Source organism: Strix uralensis, chromosome 1, assembly GCF_047716275.1.
Source record: "Strix uralensis isolate ZFMK-TIS-50842 chromosome 1, bStrUra1, whole genome shotgun sequence".
In the NCBI taxonomy this organism is placed as follows: domain Eukaryota; kingdom Metazoa; phylum Chordata; class Aves; order Strigiformes; family Strigidae; genus Strix; species Strix uralensis.
Window position 1 is genome coordinate 11,706,920 of NC_133972.1, and position 21,245 is coordinate 11,728,164.

The 21,245-nt window shown below is 38.6% G+C and overlaps 1 protein-coding gene across 2 annotated transcripts in view; it reads left to right on the top strand.

Moving 5' to 3' along the window:
- The window catches only part of POU6F2 (POU class 6 homeobox 2), a 318,794-nt gene that overhangs the window by 59,769 nt on the left and 237,780 nt on the right, over positions 1-21,245 (top strand). The window lies entirely within an intron of this gene.

Sequence of the window (21,245 nt, forward strand, 5' to 3'; positions counted from 1 at the left end):
CTTGAGTGATAGATGGTGATAGATGTCTGAGCTGGAGCAGCACTGTATGGTACACAGTGACATTTTGGGTCTGCTCTCCTGAAGGAGTTCCTTTTAATTATTTCTACTTGTGACTTTAGACAAACCTTAATAGAAACAGAGTATTTCCTTATTTTACGTTTTCCTATAGGTGGAAATCAAGGGAAAAAGATCTTGTTTATAGGGAATGCAGCTTTAAGGGAGAGAGGGTGAGAGCCCATTTTCTAAGATTCAAGTTTTGATTTCATAATCTGTAAGGAAATCTGTAGCAGTGTTCAGATTTCAGTATTCCAGCTCCAGTAAGAGCTGCAAGATTTTTTTAAACAAAAGAATACATGCAATTTTCTTTTAAAATGTTTTTTACCCCATACTAAAAGATATAGCACAAAATGTTTTACTAAACTTCACTACCGATATGGGAAAATAATAATAATTAAAAAATCCTAAAATTGAATTTCTAGATTACAGTAATGACCATTACTGAATATCACATCCATTTTTAAGCACCCTCTTAGTAATCTGTTTCCATGGAAAGCATAATTTCCATTAGCAGTTTGAATGTTCAAAAAGCATATAATAATTGTTTTAGTCCATTTCATCCAGGAAGGAATTGTAATGTCTAAAATTCAGGGGGCTATTAGTTGTCTAGAGTAGTATAAATACCTTCATCTGTGTTCATGTATTTTATTTGCTCAAATGTTTAGGGTGCATCTATTAAATATAGCAAGGCATATACAAAACAAAAAATGGACTTTTAATTTGAGGGTAGTGAAATGTCTGTTTGTCGACCAGGCAAGTCTTGTAATAAAAGGCAGGATATTTTCTGAGCCATTGTCATTTGGATGCTCTACTATGATAGTGAAATATACACAGACACTTTCATTAGAGTTGCTGTGTGGGATATAGAAATGATGTGCAACAATATCTTGTCTCCTTCTGAACTGCAAATATAATTTACGTTCCTAAAAGCATTAATGAAAAAGCTACAGATTAATATATTGTCCTGTTTCTAGTGGTGAGTGTAAGATGTTTGCTAGCCTGATTCTTATGCTGCTAAAAAGATGTTCCCAAATAAACAAAAGTAGGTGAAATAGTTCAACTGCCTCAGTATGAACTTACGTACCATTTATTGAGGTTGTGTTACAATTGTGACAGATGCTACAGATCTTTTAGCAGCAGCCCTTGTCAGTTAATTTTAGTAACTTTGAGAACATAAAAGAAAGGACAGTGGGGCTATTTCGACACATTTGGGGATCAAACTGAGCAAATTTAAAATAAAGATGGTTAGCCTTTGTCATGGATACATCCCTTAAGATAGATCTGCAGTGAACATTTGAATTAAGTGTAGTCTTGTTTAAAGCTTGATACGTAAATATGGAGCATTATCCTGTAGCTGTTTCTTTTTTGTTTAGTGTTATGAATAGTATTTTAGGAATGCATACTTTGGGCCTTTCTTTGCAGTCTCTGAAATTAAAATATTTGTGGACTTGCTGACATGTGATGGCACAGAGATTGACAATTTCTTCCTCCAATTGTCTTTCATGTGATCAGAGACAAAAATTTCCATTTTACAATATAACATTTAATACATGCTGTGTGAAAATTTGCTAAAATCTGTTAAGCAGGAGAGGGAGGAGCATTTTAGAAAGTCGAGGGGAGGAGACAGGTCCACAGAGAACAAAGTTTTTCTACACTGATTTTTTTAATGTCTTTTTAAAAATTTGTGAAAAAATCATGCACTGATTCAGTTGGAATGAATGGGCAGCATTTGAGTGTCTTGTTGATGTTAGCAATATTTCACGAGTCTTATTTTCATATAGATGAACAGAGTTGAATGATTAGATGCGAAGAGCTGATTTCTTTCTCACTGGACACATTCTGCTTAGCTTCTTTTGATGGATGGGTTTATTTCCGCAAGGACCTGCATTGCTCACCTGTACCTTTTCCTAAAACCTACTTCCCTTTTCTCCAACTTCCTTGTTTTGGTATTTCACTGCATCCATAGAAACAGCGGGTATTTATTTTTTGTTTGGGTAGCAGATAGCACAATTAATCCTAAAAATGGCACCACTTCAACAACAGTCCCTGCTGCAGGAGTACAATTAATTATACTTATTTTTGACTTAGGAAGATATGCAGTAAACTTTTGGTTTTCTTATGGGTGCTTTGCTGTCAGTGACAAAGCAGGTGAATGCTGCAGCTCCATGGGTCTCAGAAATACCAGCACAAGGTGGGATAAGTTTCTGATGATCTGAAATAGCTCCCACCTGAAACTGGTGCACAGGTGTCTGGGAAGATGCACTTTGTCACTGTGGTGCAGTTGTTACCTGTAAGTGATGACAGGAGCAGCTGTGATTAGAGGGGTTGTGCTTGCTTGTTGTTTGCTTGTTTGCTTGCTTTCTCTTAGTGGTGGTGATTGGGGTTGGGTTTTTTGTTGTTTGTTTGTTTTTTTTTTTCTATGAAAGAAGAAGCTGTGCTGTAGTCTGGGGGTTTGCATCTGCAATCCTCCACTTGTATGTTTACACCAATGCACTTTTTGGAATCTGCACACCTGTGTGCAAAAGACCTTTCATACTGAAACCATGTGAAACAAGAAGGGAGTAAAAAAATAGGTGAAAAATACTTCCTGAAGGGAAAATGTTGGTAAAGGTCTCTATCCTGAAACTCATTAGCTCAGAAGTACAGTTTTGAAGTGTGGAGTTAGCACAGCTCAGTGTTTCAGTTACAGAAATCCCAGTTTTGCTGAGCAGTGTGAGGCAAAGTTGCTTTGCAAGAAACCTTGTGGTGTATTATTTACCCTTTAAAATATTTGTGAAGCGGTATCTCCTATTTTAGTCGTATGATGTAATTAAGAAACAGAGAAACTGAGTCTGGCTGCTGACATTCCTGGCGGTGTCATTTTCAGATCTACTTATCTTACTCTGCAATATGCTTCAAAATAGTAACCCAGGCCAAATGCCATGGCTCATACTAGAGAAAACTTTTGTTAATGCTCAGTAGCAGCTTCACTTGAATAAACACACTGGGATTTGATCCTAAATTAATTAATCCTAGTTGCCATTTAATAGAATAGCTTTAAACAAGTTTAAAATAAGTTATAAAGTATTGGTCTGAAAAAGTCTTAGTAAGAAAAAAGCCCTTCATGTTTAGCTGTGTAATATTATAACTGTTGAGATTCAAAAGTTCGTATGGACACCAGGGATATGGCATGCAAAAAATTCTATGTACAGTAAAAACCCCAGGAAAGAAGTAGCTAGTTCGAGCACCAAAAGCCCTTGTGGACCGAGGCTGGCTTTCCTGGAGTTCAATCCAGTCCTTAATTCACCCTTAATTAAAGGTAATTTGTGACATAATTTAAATGATGGTAAAAAGAAAGCCAAGTTAAGGTAATTTTACTGTATTATAAGAAGTTGCTCTTTGAAATCAAGCCTGTAGTTCTACACATCAAACTTACTGAAATAAAGCAAGCTGTATGTATATAGTGAGCTCCAAGCCTGTAATTGTGGAGCACAAGTGTTTCCTATTTAATAATTGCAGGACAGCAAAAAATTGACTGCTAACATTTATTTTATTTTTTTTTTTTGCTGGCAACGTTTTGTTCCAGTGAAATTAAATCTTGGGTTTCCTGTGCTGGGTCCGAGGACTGTGGTTTTGTTTGGTTCACTACCAGTTTTCCAGTTTTTTGCTTTTTTCATAAAGCCGTGTATGCTTGAAATATGGAGTGGGGATATGTGAATTAAATGAATCTGCACACATTTCCATAAACAAGGGTTTATTTTCAAACCGCTGCATTGGCTTTGGGATTTTGTTTTCCTTTCCCATATTGTTACCCACGTTTCAGAACTGCATGCATCTTTCTATATAAGCATACACATATATGCTGTAGCGGAACAGGGTAGAAGTTGTTTCTAGCTGATTATGTTTTGCTAGTAGATCCCTTGTATTGCTCTTTAAGGAAATACACATTATCTTTTTTTTTTTTTTTTTTTGAATCGGAGTTGCCTTGATTAGAATTTATGGTGCTGGAGTCATTTCAGTTACAAAGGATAAAGGACTAAATTGTCTTTTACCTCTTGAGACAGTGGTCTCTGCAGGTCAGAGCAGAGGTCATTGCCAGGTTGCTGTGAGGAAGCTCACATTATCGTCATTAACAGCGTATCTAGCCTGTGGGGGTAAAAAAGGCCTTCAGACTAAGAGCTTTCCTTTCATCAGTGTATTTAAGGATGATTCTCAGTGTTTTGGTTATATCTTCAAATTTTAAAGGCCTGTAAGACCTCTGCCTGTCAGGAACACTTTGATAAGGTTTAGTAATTTCAGTGAAAGAAAGCAATGTGTGTTTCTCACTCTTGCTGCATTTCAGAGCTCTAGTGAATATTTCTGTTCTGATAGGGAAGTTCATGGCCCAAATGGTCTCAATATTAAAATCAGAGCCTTCTTTTAGATCCAGCAAACATTTGAAATATGTTTAATCTGCATATAAAGATTCTTGTCTCTTCACATAATTTTATTCAGTAATGTCCACGTTGCGGATGCTTTGTTCTGAGACACTGTCAGTTATCCATGCCATCCGTAAGGGCCATAGGACCGATCCTGCTAGTGCTTGACTGTCTGATACTTTTATTAAAGCAAGTAATCTGTGGATTAGGACCACTATTTCATTACAAAGACTGTGTCAATGAGGAACGTTAGTGGGTGGCATGTTTACAGAACTGGGTCATTATACAGGCGTGTAAATCCATTTTCTAAAATGTAGTGGTGCCTTGCTCAATTAATGAATAAGTTCTCAGAGAATCTGAAGATCTGACGATGTGATTGATTGTTATTTCTGAAGGATATATTTGACATGAGTATTTTTAAAAAGGTGTTTTCAAACAGTTAGGGACTTGAATAACTACTCTGAATAATGTTATTGTCTGATGCCTTGGCAGAGTTCTTGCCGAAGTCAGTGGGGGATGCACTTGTGAATGGAGTAAATGCCCATTAAAGCCTAAAAAGATGTTATGACTAAACACAAAGCACGATGCAATGGTAAGACAGAAAATCCATCCTTAGCTCAGTGTTCCTGCTGTGCCTAGGTATTGCAGGTAGCTCTGGCAGTAGTGGTACTGATGCTAGCATGTATATTCCAACCTGAGGAGACTGGAGTCCTGTTCCATTAACCTTTGATGAAAGCAATATTGGGCTGATGAAGGGCAAATATTGCAGCCCCACTTATAAATTCCCTTGCTTGTATGGAAATAAATGAGTCTCGTATTGCTGTATCTGAATTGTGACAAAGGCAGCCTATTTAAAAAAACAAACAAAACAACAAAAGCTATTTTGAGTATGGAGAAAGTTAATTGTGTTTTTTTAAAGACAATTCTGTTTGTTCTTATGAATTTCTAATTACTTTGTTGCTAAATTTTTTTGAGCTAATTATGGAATGTGTTTCTTAAATGAGGCTTGAAGTCTGACTTTATACACAGAATGACTAACATTAGAGAGGGAAAGAAAAAAAGAATGAAATCCTAGTATGGAATAGGTATGACTGAATGACAAATAGTTCATCTATAATTAGTTAAACTTTCTTCTCCCTGTTTTCAAAGTTATAAAAATAACAAATTTCCTTAAAAGCACCATAAATGGCTGACTGTTTCAAAGGCGACTTGCTGACTACTAGACGGTAAACAGGTAATTTGTGAGAGAACTGTTACTTTCTTTGATTGGGATCCTTGCCAGTTTGTGTTTTGAGATTAATAATAGATCAGACCCTTGCACGTTAAAAAGGAAGCAAACACAGAAAAGAGAAGGAAGGAGAATTGTATGTTTCTATTGGACTTCTATGATTAAGCAAGTTCTCCATGGAAATTTGCGGGTGAGGCAGACGGAGGCAAAGTTAGATTTGCCCAAAAGTGCACATGGCACCACTTAACACCTCTCTTGATTTCCTTATGCTAAACAAAGAAATAGCAAGTGCTTATACCAAGCTGGCACCCTGTCAGGGGGCAATCTGTATAAAGTTTCCTGCTGTCAGGTTAATAAATTTTTTAGAAATATCCAAAGGCAGAGGTAGCTGTAGGAAGCTCATAGTAACAGTTGCCATTCTCCTGTGGATCATTTTTCTCTTTAATATCCTATGTAGTGCTTGGTTTTCCTTGTTGTGTTGTCTTCCTAGGTTTTGTTCTTTCTGACATTTGTGGGTTCTTCTTTATTTTAATTCTTTTTCCTTGCTAAGCTGTTTCTTCTGTTGCATCCATCACCCGTGGTCCCCTTTTTTGGGGAGAGATGGTCAGAGGATGGGAAGATCAGCTTTATGGCTTTTTATACTTTGATTTAATTGCGTATTCAGTATATTAATGTTTCTTCCATTAATAGTTTATTTTCTGACTTTTTATATGATTACCAGTAGTACTACCATTAGTACTACCAAAATAACATTTTGCTAGTTACAAAATCATTTCTGATGAGCTTAATGGTAGAAGTTACATTAAAATGACAACTAAATGAGAAAATTAATGCTGAACAGGGGCAAAAGCAGAATAAAAGTGTGTCATAATTTGTGGGTTTCAACAGGAATATTATTTTGTCATGGAAATGGTTTGATATTTGTTAGCATAAAATCTCATTTTTCTCTTTTCTTCCACCATATAAAAACCAGAATCAATATCAGTATGAAACAAAGGAAGATTTGTATTGTGACATGTCCTGCTTTATGTTGTGATACTGCTTTGATGCTCTCGGAAGCAGGACTAAGCCCTTTTACTTTGAAAGCAGAGGTCATCTAGAGAAGAATAGTGCCTCATCCCGTCTGGCTAAATAAAACCTGCTGTTTTCAGAGAGACTGAAATTGGGTTCATTCTCTAGATATTCCAGGGATACCTACAGCTACCAAATCTCAATGCACAACCCACGTCCCTGCCACATTAAAACGTGTTTGTTTAACGCTGAACTAATGCTTGTCTGTTCCTAAAAGTAGTTTGGATTTCTGTTTTTATTTTAGAATATACAAGAAGAGTTGTTGGGAGAGTGGGACTTTTGTTTTTCTTAGCAAATGTCCTTTCTTTTCAGAACAGTAAACCATCATTTAATTCCTGAACGGTTTGAAGTTGTCTTAAGGAAAATGTTACATTTCAGAAAACAAAGCAATTGTGCTACTTGAAAGTGATTACAAAAGTTAAATATATATATATAGATATTTTATGTATATTAATTATCAGCTAGTGTGACTGGAATATGATTTAAATTATTTTAATGAAACAAAAAGTTCTAAAACAATTCCATGTACTCTGAAGACTTGAATGTTACACAAATAAGAAATAAAGATTTTCTCGTATTAAGAACAGAATTTGCTACAGCAATCTATCATTAGATTACTTCTTTGAAAACTAGCGTGGAGGTTATAGAAGCACATTAATACCAGCTTTTAAAAACATCTTTGTGCTTTTCAGTTCAGATGGTTGTTGCACAGTTTGATGACCATTAAAGATTCTATTGAGTCATTTTCATTTTGTAGCTCAGTCTCCTATCTGACTTAGTCCTGCTTTTCAAAATCTTGGTTGTAAGTTGTTGAATGAAGAATTATTAGCAGTCAATTGCCTTCCAGCAGAAGGTACAGGAAGTCCTCTCCCAAACTGCAGTGGATCCACAGCCTAGCCTGCTATTCTCACCACAAATGCCAAGGCTTGTAACGTAGAGAGTCAGTAAAAACAAAAGTGCCACCTTTCCTTTCTGCCCTTCTCCTTCCTTACAGCCAGGTTTGGAGCCGTTCCCTTCTCTTCTTCTGCTCATTGGTGTGTGTGCACAGCTGGAAGCATATACAGCTGTGCGCAGACAGTTGTTGCTCAGGTCTTCTCAAATGCATTTTGCCTCAGTCGGTCGAGGTCTGCTTTAGGTTTCTGTGCTTTGTTTGAGGCTTAGTGGTTGGGGGGGGTGTTGTTCTGTGAAGAGGATGATCTAAAACCTGTGCTTAATCAAGAAACCAGAATTGCTTTTTAGTAAATATACCTTAAAGCATACTTTCATATATTGTACTATTATGTATGTGTAATTATTTCTTGAGATAGCACAGTATGAACTGGAAAGGAAGAAAGATCATTTGAATTTAGTCTAATCTCTTGAGCAAATACAGAATGGGGCAGTTTTTGTATTTTCTTTTGCATACAATTAGGATTTATTCACGTGGTGTAGAGATGTTTGCTCGGTGATTTGAATAAGCATGAGGCCAGATTCAGACAGGTCTCAGGTATGACAGGTCCATCACGTATGCAGGAAGACCATAGATTTCAACGGGGTGTTTGTCCTATTGATACCTGCATGCCAGTCCGTGGCCTCCACCTCTCTAACGTGGTCACTGCTTTACAGCTTCCCATGTTCTGGAGCTAAAATCAGCTAAGCAAACACGCTGACAGGAAGGAGCAACCACTCTATAATTATGCTGCCTTCATACTTAACAAAAGATGAATTAGTGAACCAGTCCCAGGGTTACTGCGGGTTTCTGTTGTGCCATGCAGGTATGTGCACGTATTGCAAAGGTGCTGCAACTCCACCTCTGCTGTTTTGCCATGGGGACAGAGGCAGTAGCTGTGACAGGAACAACATCTGACCTGCTGCGGGTAGAGATGGTGTGTCAGTGTCGGAACCTGTGTAAAGCTTTCATAAAGGTGGAGAGGTTTTTAGGGGATGTTTATGGGACAGATAGAGCAGATGATCATAATTAGACATTCAAAAATAGTTAAGGACCATAAATGGTAGCTATTACTGAAACAAAAACATGACTAGAAAAATCAACAGTGATTAAAATAGGAGGGGAAAAGAAATTAGATAAATATATATGAGCTCAAAGGTGATTGTAAATGTACAGGCTTGATATTTTTCCTCCTTTCTTATGCTTCCTTGATTGAAGTCATAAATATTTGGGACTGCAAGCCACAAATCTCTCTGAAGGAAAAATGAAATCTACAACTGGAAGAAAGCAGAAAAGGAAAATATTTTAAAAATATTTTTTCTACTAATTGAACAGACTTTACTCTCATAAGCACAGTAAATTTAATGATGATATTCAGCAAGAAAAGCATCTCCATAAGTCATTTGAGTAGTTGTGGTTTTTCCCCTGGTATGAAGAGTGCGAAGGAAACTCTTGTGTGGCGCTGTTGCTGGGATTTGATGCATTGCTTTCAGAGTCTCCTTATTTTAACTGTGTGGATACAGCACAGTGAACCTTCTCATAACAGTTGTTGACAAGAAAAAAAAAATCTTTCAATCAGCTGGTCCTGCTCACTCTCCCCCAGCCCCCACATCTCTTTTCTTTTATGAGGCAATGAATAAAAGAGGGACCAGATGATGCAAAGGTTTACTCAGATGAGATGTCCTAGTCAATGAGCAACTTTGGATTTGCGGGACTCCGGCTTGTGACCCTGGACCTCAAAGGGATTGAGTTTGGGGGCTGAGCCTTTCTCACATCACCGTTGTCATTTGTATAAAATGATGGCTGGTGTATTTTGAATAGCACTTTACATATTTCAAACACATGTGGCAGCAACCCCCCATCTGGTGTAAAGGCTGGTGTGCTTTTGGCATATTACAACAGAGGGTGCAGCCCCCAGCAGCGGCAGTGGGGCTGTCTGGGGCTGTACTGGAAGAGTGGAGGGAGGGCTTTTTTTTTTTTATATGTTCTCTGAAAATTCAGGAGTAAAATATTCACGCTCATCAAAAAGAGCAGAATCGGGCCCTTTGTTGCAGTGATCTTTAAATGTCTAGGCTCTGGTCAGGTTTTTGGTTATTTATTTCTAATAACCCATTCTTCTGGTTTTGTATTCTCATTTCTGTGGGTTTGTATAACTACTGTATTTCAAACCAGGTTAAAACAGTTTTGTGGGGGTTTTTTTTTAAAAAAAAAGGGTTTCCTAAAAGGCAGCTTACTACTGACTGTTTTATTTTGTTTATATCTGATATTTCTTACGGTATTCAGATGGTTGTAATAGACTCACACAAGAGCTGCATGTCTTGTCATCTGTACTGTATCAATACGTTTTTATAATGATACAATAACCTGAACCCTGTAACAGTTTATGATCCATTTGAGAATTCTTATGGATTCTCAGAGTGACGGAGACCTGAAAAAAGAACTTGACTGCTTTCGCAAAACTGGTGCTGTGACAGGAAAAACTAGTGTGCCTGTGATTTAGTTGCTAAGGAATCATATTGATCTGATTCGTCATTAAACTTTTAAGTTTGGGGGAAAAAAAAAAAAAAGTCGAGCTGATTGAAGGTGGAAAAAACAGTGATGTGATTGTGAGGGTCTGCAGTACAGGTAAACTGTGCCATACTACTACTGATATTGATTTGTTATGATTAATAAATATGATTTTATGCATTACCCATGTACAGTATCTATAATAGTGCTTTTTTTAGAGCAGAAGAAAATTGCTCCTTGCTCTTTATTTTTCATTGACTATTTTTAGTCAATGATAAATAAAGAACTTTAACAGCAGTCTGAATACAGGAAAGACAGGACTTTAAAACAGAAACGTAGCAGTAATGAATAACAACACAGTGAACTACACACACACAGCCATCTTAACATTTGTAATGGTGCTAATTTCCTACTGCTTTTTAAAATATGCTTCCACATGAGCTCTCAAAAGCCATAAAAGCTTGGCATGTAAAGTAAATTGTTTGTCACTTGCTGACGACCTGCCATATTTATTGTCAGGAGAAATGGACATTAGTTGGAAAAGCAGTTGTTAAAGGCCAAACAATTTTTAAAGATGGCAAAGATGTGCAAGGGCTTTCCTTTTTCTAACAATGAGCCACCCCTTCAGACATCAAAAGACAAGATAATAAGACACTTCAAGCACAATTCAAGATTATATTCAACATCTAAAGGCTCATCTCTTGTCAGTTTGCATTTACTCTCCCAGGGATGTGATGCTTCTATCATCATTCTGTCAAGAGGAGTCTGGCAGAAGCGATGAGGGCCCCTCATTTCACACACTTAGTGTTTTTTATCAAATAGCCCACACTCATTCCGATTCAGCCAAAATGGAGGGATAATTTGAAGAAGGTCATGCACAAGTACAAAAATCTTGTGCTGATTTGTGTGATTAGAAGGCATTAAAATTGCACGTTTATGTTAGTTCTGAGATGTTTTGTCAGTTTATTTAGTAATACACTGTTGAAGTATTAAAAATGTTTTTTAAAGAAAAAAGGAAGTTTGCTTAAAACACGCACTCTATTATTTAGCAAATATTTTGAACAGTGAGCTATTCTAAATGGCATTTTTTTTAATATAACCTTAAAATGCATTCACCTCCCCTTTCCCCTTTGAGAGTGGGATGTTCAGGAGCTCCAGAGGTGAAATCTTGGCCCACTTGGGCTCAGGATTTCATTCACTGGTCATTTCAACCTCAGAAGTTTGTTTTGGGTAAGGATTTAGGAGGCTTTAGGAGGCCTTTATCAATATAAAGGGAGTCATTTTAACAGCTTAGGCAGGCATACCTGAGTACAGACTAAAATAGTACAGCACCAGTAGGGTTATCTAGAGATGATATCATTTAAATTATATCACACAAGGTCTTTGATTTGGCACATGGGTGTTTTGCGCCCTATTTGTATCCCATTCAATTTTCTCTGGGCAGCTGTTTGGACCATGTTCTTCTGGAAACCAGAGTTGTGATAACGTGTGCTGCCTGAGGCCATATTTCCAGCCTCTTCCTTCCCCTTTCCATTCTGCAGGCTTGCAATATGGTGTTCTATATGCTGTTCATTATAAAATTTTCAGTGAATTGAGGGGTGGTTGTTCTGTGTTTTGGAGAGTCATGAGGCAGTTCTTTTGGTTGCTGTTTTTGTAGGACTTAGGTTAATGATAAACATACTAATTACTAGAGACAGCATTTGAGAAGTATTTTTATTGATCCTAGTAAAATAATTTGGTGTAACAGTGTTCCCAAGTAAACCGTAACAGCAACTGTAAAGCAGTGGTCACCACACTTTTTTAGTTGTAAACCTTATCAATAACAAGGTTTTGAGCATGCACTGCCAATATATGTATATTTATTCATTAATTATGGATACGTATTACTGTAGTAATATGTACATCATAAGGTCTACACAAAAATAGACATTAAAAAAGATGAGATGAAGATGAAACACACATGATTTAAAAAATACCTTCCTGCACCCCAGTGGACTGTCTTGTGCACCCCAAGGGGTGCACACACCCCATATTGGAAAACACCGCTGTAGAGGACCAAGAACTAAAATGAATAATAAGTATACTGCCTCTCAGTCTAGGCATCCTGTGTTCAAAATCCTCACTGAAATGGGTGGGTCAAAAGCTGTATTTATTTTCACATCTGCTGTCTTACTGAATTCAGTGTGGGTCCCCCAAAGATGAGAGATGGCAGAATTTACCTCTTTGCAATTTCAACTGCTGAAGTAAAGACAAATCCTGAGAAGGATACTGAATCTGTTTAAAATGTGCAGTCACTTTGCTAGTACAGGCTTCTAGTTTTTCAGGAAAGAAAATAAGACCAGTGCTTTAGCAAGCTTTTTTTGGCATCTCTATTGGATATCATGAATGAAACTTTTCTGAGGATTTCTTTTGTGATATGTATCATTTTCGTGTCATCTGGATCTTGCCACCTCTTGTCTTGGCATTACACAGCTCTTTTTGCTAAAAAGGAGTATGAGGATCTGAAAGGTAGAGGTATAGAAAGGTGGGATGGAGTAAAACTTTTCCTCATTTCTGACTTTTGATTTAAGCAACAAAAATAAAAAGACCAGCTGGTACAATCAGTGTATCTTGCGCATGAAACAGGCTCCTGTATGCCAACCATACATGGACCATGTAACTGAAGGGGGAGGGGGGGGACAAGCATCTTCACCTCCCATTTGAAACCAATGGGATGTGAGGCTGTTGAACCCTTCTTAAAAAGGAAGCCACTGCTGAAGGACTTGGCTGGAGCAGCTCTGAATTTTGAATTAGGAATTTATCAGCTCTGATAGGAAGGAATGCGCGTTTGGCCTCGTGGAAAAAACCCTCTGCTCTGTGGCTTGCCTTTGCTCAACACTGAAGAAAAGGTAACCTGCAATCACTGTGCATTCCAAGGGGTTTCACCAGACAAGAAACCGCAAGGGAATTGGGAAGCTGTGAACAAATTGTCAAAAAGACAGATGGAATCGCTGACTGACCTGCTGGTAAGATACACTAACAACTTCCACCTCAGTGGTACGGTATTTATGCCGCAGTGCAGAGTGACTTCTCAAAGGAATTTGCTCTCCTACACATGTAAATGCCTTTGTGTACATAATATATCAATGTAGTGTGCAGTATTTCTAGGGAACTTATGAGGAGAAGTGAGCATGCATTTAAACAGCTGCAGATGTTTAAACTGCCAGACTGTTATGTCCAGAATAAACAGCATTTTTTGCTCTCACTGAAAAGGCTTTCCTGCTTTATTCATAAGGCCTATCTATATTCAGAAATTTGGCTCCTTCCTCCTGAATTATTCTTCAGGAGAACTTATGGCTGTTTCCACATCAGTGTGTTAGTGTATCCCACTTCTGCTCTGCTCCACACTGTCCAGTGGAAAACCAGCATCCTCTGAGACTGAGTGGGGAGACAGGGAGATGCTTCCTTTGCACGATGTTCATCGTCAAAACATTGAGGAGTGCCAAAGATTGAAGGATAAATATGACCAAAATGCAGCATGAAGGTAGTTGTGCAAGATCTATAGTACCACTGAAGACTGCAAGTGGTCTCTCTAAAAGGTGTATTCTGAACAGAATTTGGTTTCTAATAGGACAGGATTTACTTGCTAAGTTTTTACCAGGGCTGTGGGCCAGCTCAGGCCTGTCTCATTATCATCTTTCAGTAGAAGCATATGGGCTCATATCAACTCTGGTTGCTATGTGTGTATCACTGTCTTGGTGAAGTTGCTCCCTGGTATTTATATTCATTAAAGATCAGATCCTGAAATGCTGTAGTACATGGGGAGGAGAGTGGCTGCAAAGTTACAGGACCCTCAGTATAAATTCAGCTATACATGAATCTGTCCTAACTTGCTTATGTATATGTATCTTCTGTACTCAGTCCCTTCCTTGGTGATCTAGGAGGCTTCTTCCCCTGTGCCTGGGCATGTTGTCCTGGCAGCACTCTTCTCAAGCATGAATATGCAGAAAACAAACACTGAGTAACAAGTACTGTTAAAGGTCTGTAAATTGTTTTCCATCTCATCTTGGATGCCAAACTGTGGAAGTTGTAGGGGTACATGCAGGGAAGCTAATGCAGATGCTCACTACTAATAAACAAGCCAAGTGTACCCTCATTGAGCAACAACTCTGTTTAAAAAGTATTTAAACTGTAGCTATTGTGCAGTCCATTGGAAGCATTCACAGTAGGATCCGGGAAATGAAAATGAATTCCTATAAATGAAGATAGAGGAGCCACTGTGTTTAAGGCATTATGGATGTGTTTTATCTTTCTACCTATCCTCCTACAAGTAACCGGGATAGGTAGTAGCTTCTGCTGAAGTAATTATATTGATTTGCTGTGTGCTGCACACCCAGCTGCTTTCTGAACCATTCTCTAAGCTGTTCTGGCAAGAATTGCCTGGTGCTTTAGAGGGAGCATCATGTGATAGACAGAAAGGTCACATGTAAAATTGTGAGAAAGAGAACTGCAGTTGGTGTGCATGAGCACAGTGTTTCTAAAGCATAAATATTAAAACCAGAAGTTTTGTTAATTTTGGAATCAAACTGAAAAAGCTGGAGTGGCAAATTTGGCATTAGTTGTGCATTTTCAATGTACATGAAGGCATCTTTCCCCCAAAGCCTGCACTAATATGCAAACAGCTAGGAGGAGCATGCACTTCTGTAAAGTAAGTGCCTATTTAAGCTCTTGCACAATGACACTTTGAGTAATTCTGTATGCTTCTGGGTTAGTGTTTACATGAGTTGACTGTGCATTGTTTTCATGGGTAAGTGGAAGTGAATAAGCATGCATAAATGTGTTTCTGAAGCTACAATTCAACCTTTTTGTGTTACAATTCAACTGTGTTTCTTTATAAACTGTGTCTTTGACTGTGGCATCTCCTCTTAGAAAATTCCTGCCCAACAAACAGCTCATTAAGGCATTGATAAGATTCTGTTAAATAGACTGGATAACACAGGATATCAGTCCCTGACAAGCACATGCACAAAAAGTTGCACTTACCCAGGTTTGGGAATCCTTTTGTGGGTTTTCTTTTGAAGTGGAGCTGTTGTTAGGCCTAGCAGAATTATTGAAGTTATTGAACTAGCTACTAAATAAATAATGAAACCCATAGCTATGAAATAGAAGATTTGCATTTTTTAATCATTACCATATTTCTTAAGTGTATCTCTCTCCCCCCTGAGAAATTTTCACCAGCTCTTCCCTCAGAGGCAGGAACGCACAGTAGCAAACCAAAAAAGCAACAGGAGCTAGTTTTGCAAATCCTTCTGTTGTTGCATCCTTTGGTCCCTAAAAGCCAGGCTCTGACACAGGAATTTAAGACATACAACCCTGAAAAACACAGGTACAGAACTGTTCTGTTTCACTAAGGAAGCTTAACGATTCTGAGCCTAGAAAAAACCATGTGCTGATATTAGTCAGGTGTTGAAAGTTGTTCTCTTACTTGTACCTTGCAAATTGTGAATAATTTCCATGAATGCTGGGATTACTTGGCAATATCACATTTCTGCTATACTTTTTTGTGTGTAGGAAGACATACCACAGTTTCTAGAAGATGGGAAAGGTGCTTTTTTGGAGGTGGCCAGTCCCTGTTGAATGTGTTCAATGTGATAGGGTTTGCAGGTTTCAAGTGTGTAATCCAACCCAGTAGTGACTTCAGAAAGCACCCTTCCCCCTTAATAGGTTCAGAATATGTTACAATAAAGTCAGTTAAAATTCAGTAAAAAGAAGTGACACTGGGTACAGCTTTAAAAAGTCAGTCTGTAGGAAGTAAAGGTTTAAGAGGTAGCAGCTAGAATTGGTCAGACAAAATGAAGCCTCTTTAATATACTTACAACTATTTATTTGATTGGTTTTTGATCAGAAGGACTCTTTTGCTCTGACACAAATGCCTGGAGACTGTCTCTCACCTGCGGTGAAGTTCAGATGTTGGTACAAAATAATGGGATAATGGAATTTGTGGCATTTTGAATGCAGGTATTTCTCAAGTCAGCTCTAGGGAGGAGGGGCTTTTAGTACTGTTCTATTCCTTTAATTGCAAAGGACTGTGTATAGAGGCAGAAGCAGCAAAGTCTTGCCTATTTGCCAGTCGTCCAGAAAGACAAATATTTGGTTTAACTACTTAGCATGTCATAAAATACATAGAATATATGGGGAGATGTGTTGCAACGCTGGGAACATGCTCAGTGGCCTTTCCTATTCATATGCTGTGATATTGGTTCTGAAATAACTCTCCAATCTTTCCAGTCCAACCCGCCTTTTTTTTTAGAGAGAATTGTCATGTAAGTGCAGATAAGAGCCAAATCTGCTTGTTTAATGAGAGGTGACAAATGATAGTGGATTCTCATAGACTATATATAAATGTGTCTTCCTGCTGGAAAATACAACTTATAAATGTAGTGCTTCTAAAACAATCAATAGTCATTTAGGAATGATTTTTTTTTTTGGTAGGTCATTTTGCTGTACTGCTACTGTCCAAAAAGGGGACTTCTGTGATGCACATTAGCTGCTGCCAATGTTGCATATTTTAGCTGCAAGAAGCATGGTGGTTTACATGAACTGTGCTTGTTTACTGTGCTTTATTTTTCTATAATGTAATTTTAGTTGAAATCATGTTCATGCATATTAGAGTTCAAAAAAGACCGTCAAAATATCTCAACTTAATTTTCATAGCAATACCATGCTGCATTGCTTAAAATTTTTAAATAGGATCTTAAAATCAAACTCAATAACATGAAATGCTAAAACACTTGCCTCAGAATTTTCTTAGTTGCAGTTCATGGAAACTCCTGTTCCAGGCTGTGTGATGGGGACACAATGGCCTGTAAGTTGATAGAGAGGAGTTTTGCTGTAAGGATATGATGAACTGTCAAGGGAAATTAAGGGAGGCTTGCCTAGGACAGTGGCAATATGTAATAACTCCAGGAGAAGTGTTGTGATCATACTACCAGGCCCTGATCTGGGCACCAAGCAGCACCTTCAGATGGCTGGGATGAGAGAACAAGAGGTGCAAGGTACCAGATTAAAAGCCACACAAGGATTTGGCATAACTGGAGACTATATGTCTAGTAAAGCACAATGGCTGTACAGCTGAAGAAGTATTTGCAACCTTTAAAGCCCTCCTGTTCTTTGGGATGTGATCCTTCTCTCCTTGGGGAGGACTGGGACTGCGGAAGATCCAATGAAAACCTATGGGGTGATGTTCCTGTCCCCTGTTCACTCATTTACCTGTATAGGATAGAATTAGCTCCTATTGCTAGGAGGAATATTTATGTATATTAATTTAATAAAGATCGTGTATATCTAGCCTATATTTCTATGACACGAGAGCTAATTTCTACCTAACCTCATTAAGGTCATTTACACCTAAACTCAGTTTGTGTAAATCGCTATCTCGGCAGGATGGGAATGTGTGATGCCTACTTAACACAGATCTACCCATGGTGCAATGCAGGAAAGACTTTTCTACTTCAGGATTATGTTTTTATCTCAAATGCAGCACAGCAATATAAAACCCATAAACCCATTTATTTTTTATAATCATGTATTGCTGTAAGTCACAGTTTTAGCTGACATTCCCTACTCTTTATTGACCTGTTTTGTGAGATTTTGTAAACTAGCTAATAAACCTTTGCTCTTGCTACTGTTAAGTTTAATACAGTACATTACATTCACAGCTGAAATAAAAACTGTGGTTTAGATAATTAAAAATTGTTCAAAATGTCTTAACAATAAGCACTTTGATATTTGTTCACAAATATGTTTTTATGTTACATCCTACTCAACACAGGACATCTTCTCTGATTGATCTTCAATGTCCCCTTTTAAAGCACATATTTCTGAGTTTGGATTTAACTTGTATGCCTCAGGCAGTGCCAATTGCGTTCTCCCATAACTAAGAGGTAAAAAACCGTATGTTGTGACAGTAGCTTGGTCTTTAAGAGTTGTATTGGATTCTAGGGTGGTGGAGGCTGCTTGGGGAAGTCCTGAGTGCAGTATTCTAGGGTGGTGGAGGCTGCTTGGGGAAGTCCTGAGTGCAGTAGATGCAGTTATCCTATTTGTTTGTGGTCTTCAGAGAGTAAAATGGCAATTTAGACCCTAGGTGTTGGACTTTGTAGGTATTATGAGTCTTTTTGTTAGCCCAGACAGTGGTGTGACTCTGCTGGTGTGATGGTCAGATATCAGTGAAGGTTCTCTCCACCAGCTTGTTGGGTGTCTGTTGGATGAGAACAGTCTCTACTGTGGATGAATGGTCTCATGCTTGGAACCACGTTGGTGAAGGGAAGCGTTCGTAAAGGAGTTACGGCATGTGATGTCTATGATGATGGGAAGGTGGGTTGGAGTACAACTGTGGGGTACAGCTGTTAATATAGTATTGAGATGAGTTTTAGGCTTCCTGCTGGAGTCTTCTGCTGCAGACAAAGAATGATTTGGGAGGACTAGTGATCTTTCTTAGGACTGTCCTCAGTGGCTGCCCTCCTGTCAGGGAGTAACCAGGCTGGCTGTTCCCTAAGGGAAGGTGAGCCAGAAGTGGAGGGTGACCCCCACTGATGGGGAAAAGGGGTCCAGTGGAGTCTGAAACCAGGTCCAAGGCCTATGCACAGAGCTCAGGCAGGAACAAGTGGAAATGGGGCCAAAGACAGGACTAGAGACAAGCCTATGACATAAGTATGATTTTGGCTCAGGAGACAAGCTACCTACAGTGTAGATCTAAGGCTCACCCAGGAGGGCAGGGCCAGAGACAGGGCTGGAGGCTGGTACAACTGAAAAGCAATTTAAGCAAGGGTTCAACGCTCAGGTCTCCCTGACCCATGGGCACGGCATGTAGGGGGACGCCCCAGGTCATCATATTGGGGACATTAGGGCCTATTGATGCACTCAGGGCCGACACCACCATTTTCTCACTGGCAGCTAGAGCTGAATTTTGAAGTGTCTTTGCAACTCTGCAATAAGCCACTTAACAGGAGCCCTGTAATGAAGCGTATGTGGTACAGGCAGGTGAGACACCAGGGGGGCAGATTTTGTTGCACTACTCAGACCAGTGGTGCTCAGCAGTGGTGTATGCGAAGGTTATTCCAGCCAGGGGATGATGCTATTTTCACAATCTGTGCAGCCCAGATTTAAGGGAAGATGCTCTGTGAACTTCTGCATACTGGTTGATTCTGTGACGTTTGATGTGTGGAAGGGCTTTTTTTCCCCCTGCAGCCTCAAGCAGTGGGGAAAGCTGCCTTCTCAGATCCTCCTCCCCCAGCCTTGTGAGCCTGTGAAGACTGATTGCACTGTCTGTGTTAAAACCTTGTTTAACGAATGGGTCTTACAGGTGTAAGTGAAGACATCTGAGCTTCTGTAATTAACAGGTTTTACCCTGGCAAAACTTTCCAATGCTTATTTTCAATTAAAATAAGAATGAACTGTGGATAGGTAAAGCACTTTCACTCCCAAAATTTAATGATGATCTTCAGACTCTTTGAGTTCTCCTGGTCTTTGGAGGTTTTGTGAAAGGCCCTTCAAGCTTATCTCAGAAGAAAATTTCAATATACAGCTTTCAAATGCAGGACCAACTCTCCAAGGATCTCTGCTGGTGGTGGCTGTGGAACACCATGCTGCTACTTCTGATTATTTCTTCTGTGCGTTAAACCCAGGTCGTCTTTTACGGCTATTGTCCTTCTAACTAAAGTAGTTAGGAAAACATGTTCCGTTTGTAGCACGTACAGGTTGATACCACTCTGGTGATAACTGGCTATGGCGGGTTAGTGGTGACTGTCAAAGGAATGAATTTTATGCCTGAGGAATATTAATGTGAGGTGCTCATGCATAAAAGAAGAAGTTAGTTGAAATTTACATAACACTTCCTGCACCTGCTTGAATGAACTCTTAGATTATTGTACCGGGCTGCCTCAGTTCAAATGCTTCAGCTTCTGCCATTCTCAATGGATTAGTAAAAATAATTGTGTGGTTTGACAGAGGAATTTATATTGTGTTTGAGAGTCTTTGAGCAAACACTAGAGAGTGAAAAATACATTATAGACCTGGTGAGCCGTGCTGTGGGAAATGTAAACTAAAGCAGTGATATATCTTTAGGAGTTGTTTCCCTTTTACTACTTGTGAAACACCTCCCACTTTAATCAATTGTGAATAAATAAGATCTGTGGGATAAACTGATGAGTGAAATTTATTAAACTGTAACTATCATGCAATATTTACAGAAGAATAAGGAAAATAATTACATTTTCCAGGGGTGAAGTTAAATTTGATCTCTGAGGACATGCCCAAATGCCAGCTTCAAACTCAAATGCTTATTAAAGAAGAGTGCACTGTTTTCCTTGTGCATGTGTTTATGTGGCTCCTCAGACTTTGTGATGACAGAAAAGTTGCCTTTATTAAGATGGAGACAGTCAAGTCTTCTCATCTCCTCAACTACTTACCTCCTTTGGCTTGTGCCTCCTGATTAAGAATGCAGTAGTTACTGATACTGTAGATGTTGACTGTTAGATTCCCACAGCTGCCCTAACTGTAATAGGAGTTGAAACAGAGTTATTATAACCTATACACCCAAGGGTCATATGGAAGAGAGAACAAAATGAGATGGTAAGGGTAAAGCACTTAGTGTACTCTAGGTTTCCCATGTTTAAAAAAAAAAAAAAAAGTGTTACACAGCTTGGAGGTTAAATCCAGGTGCTCAGAAGATGATAACAGGGAAATCTGACTCGAAAGTGCAGCCGTAAACTTACTAGCTGAGGTTATGCTATGAAATACAAACATTTACAATTTTAAAACAGTTAATTTATTCTTCTTTAATTTTGTTTGCATTTACTTGGTACTATGCTCATTCCAAGTCGCTCTGGACTTACACCAGTATTTAGTTTTTAATAATGTGATCCTTTTCCCATTTATAGCACACTCTATTTCTAAATTCTGAAGCTTTCTTAAATAAGCTTCAGAGCATCATTCAGTATCATTTTATTTTATAAAGTTAGACACATAGGCCTTGAAGACCAAGAAAATTAGGAAAAAGTTTTCACCTGTTGCTTGTGTA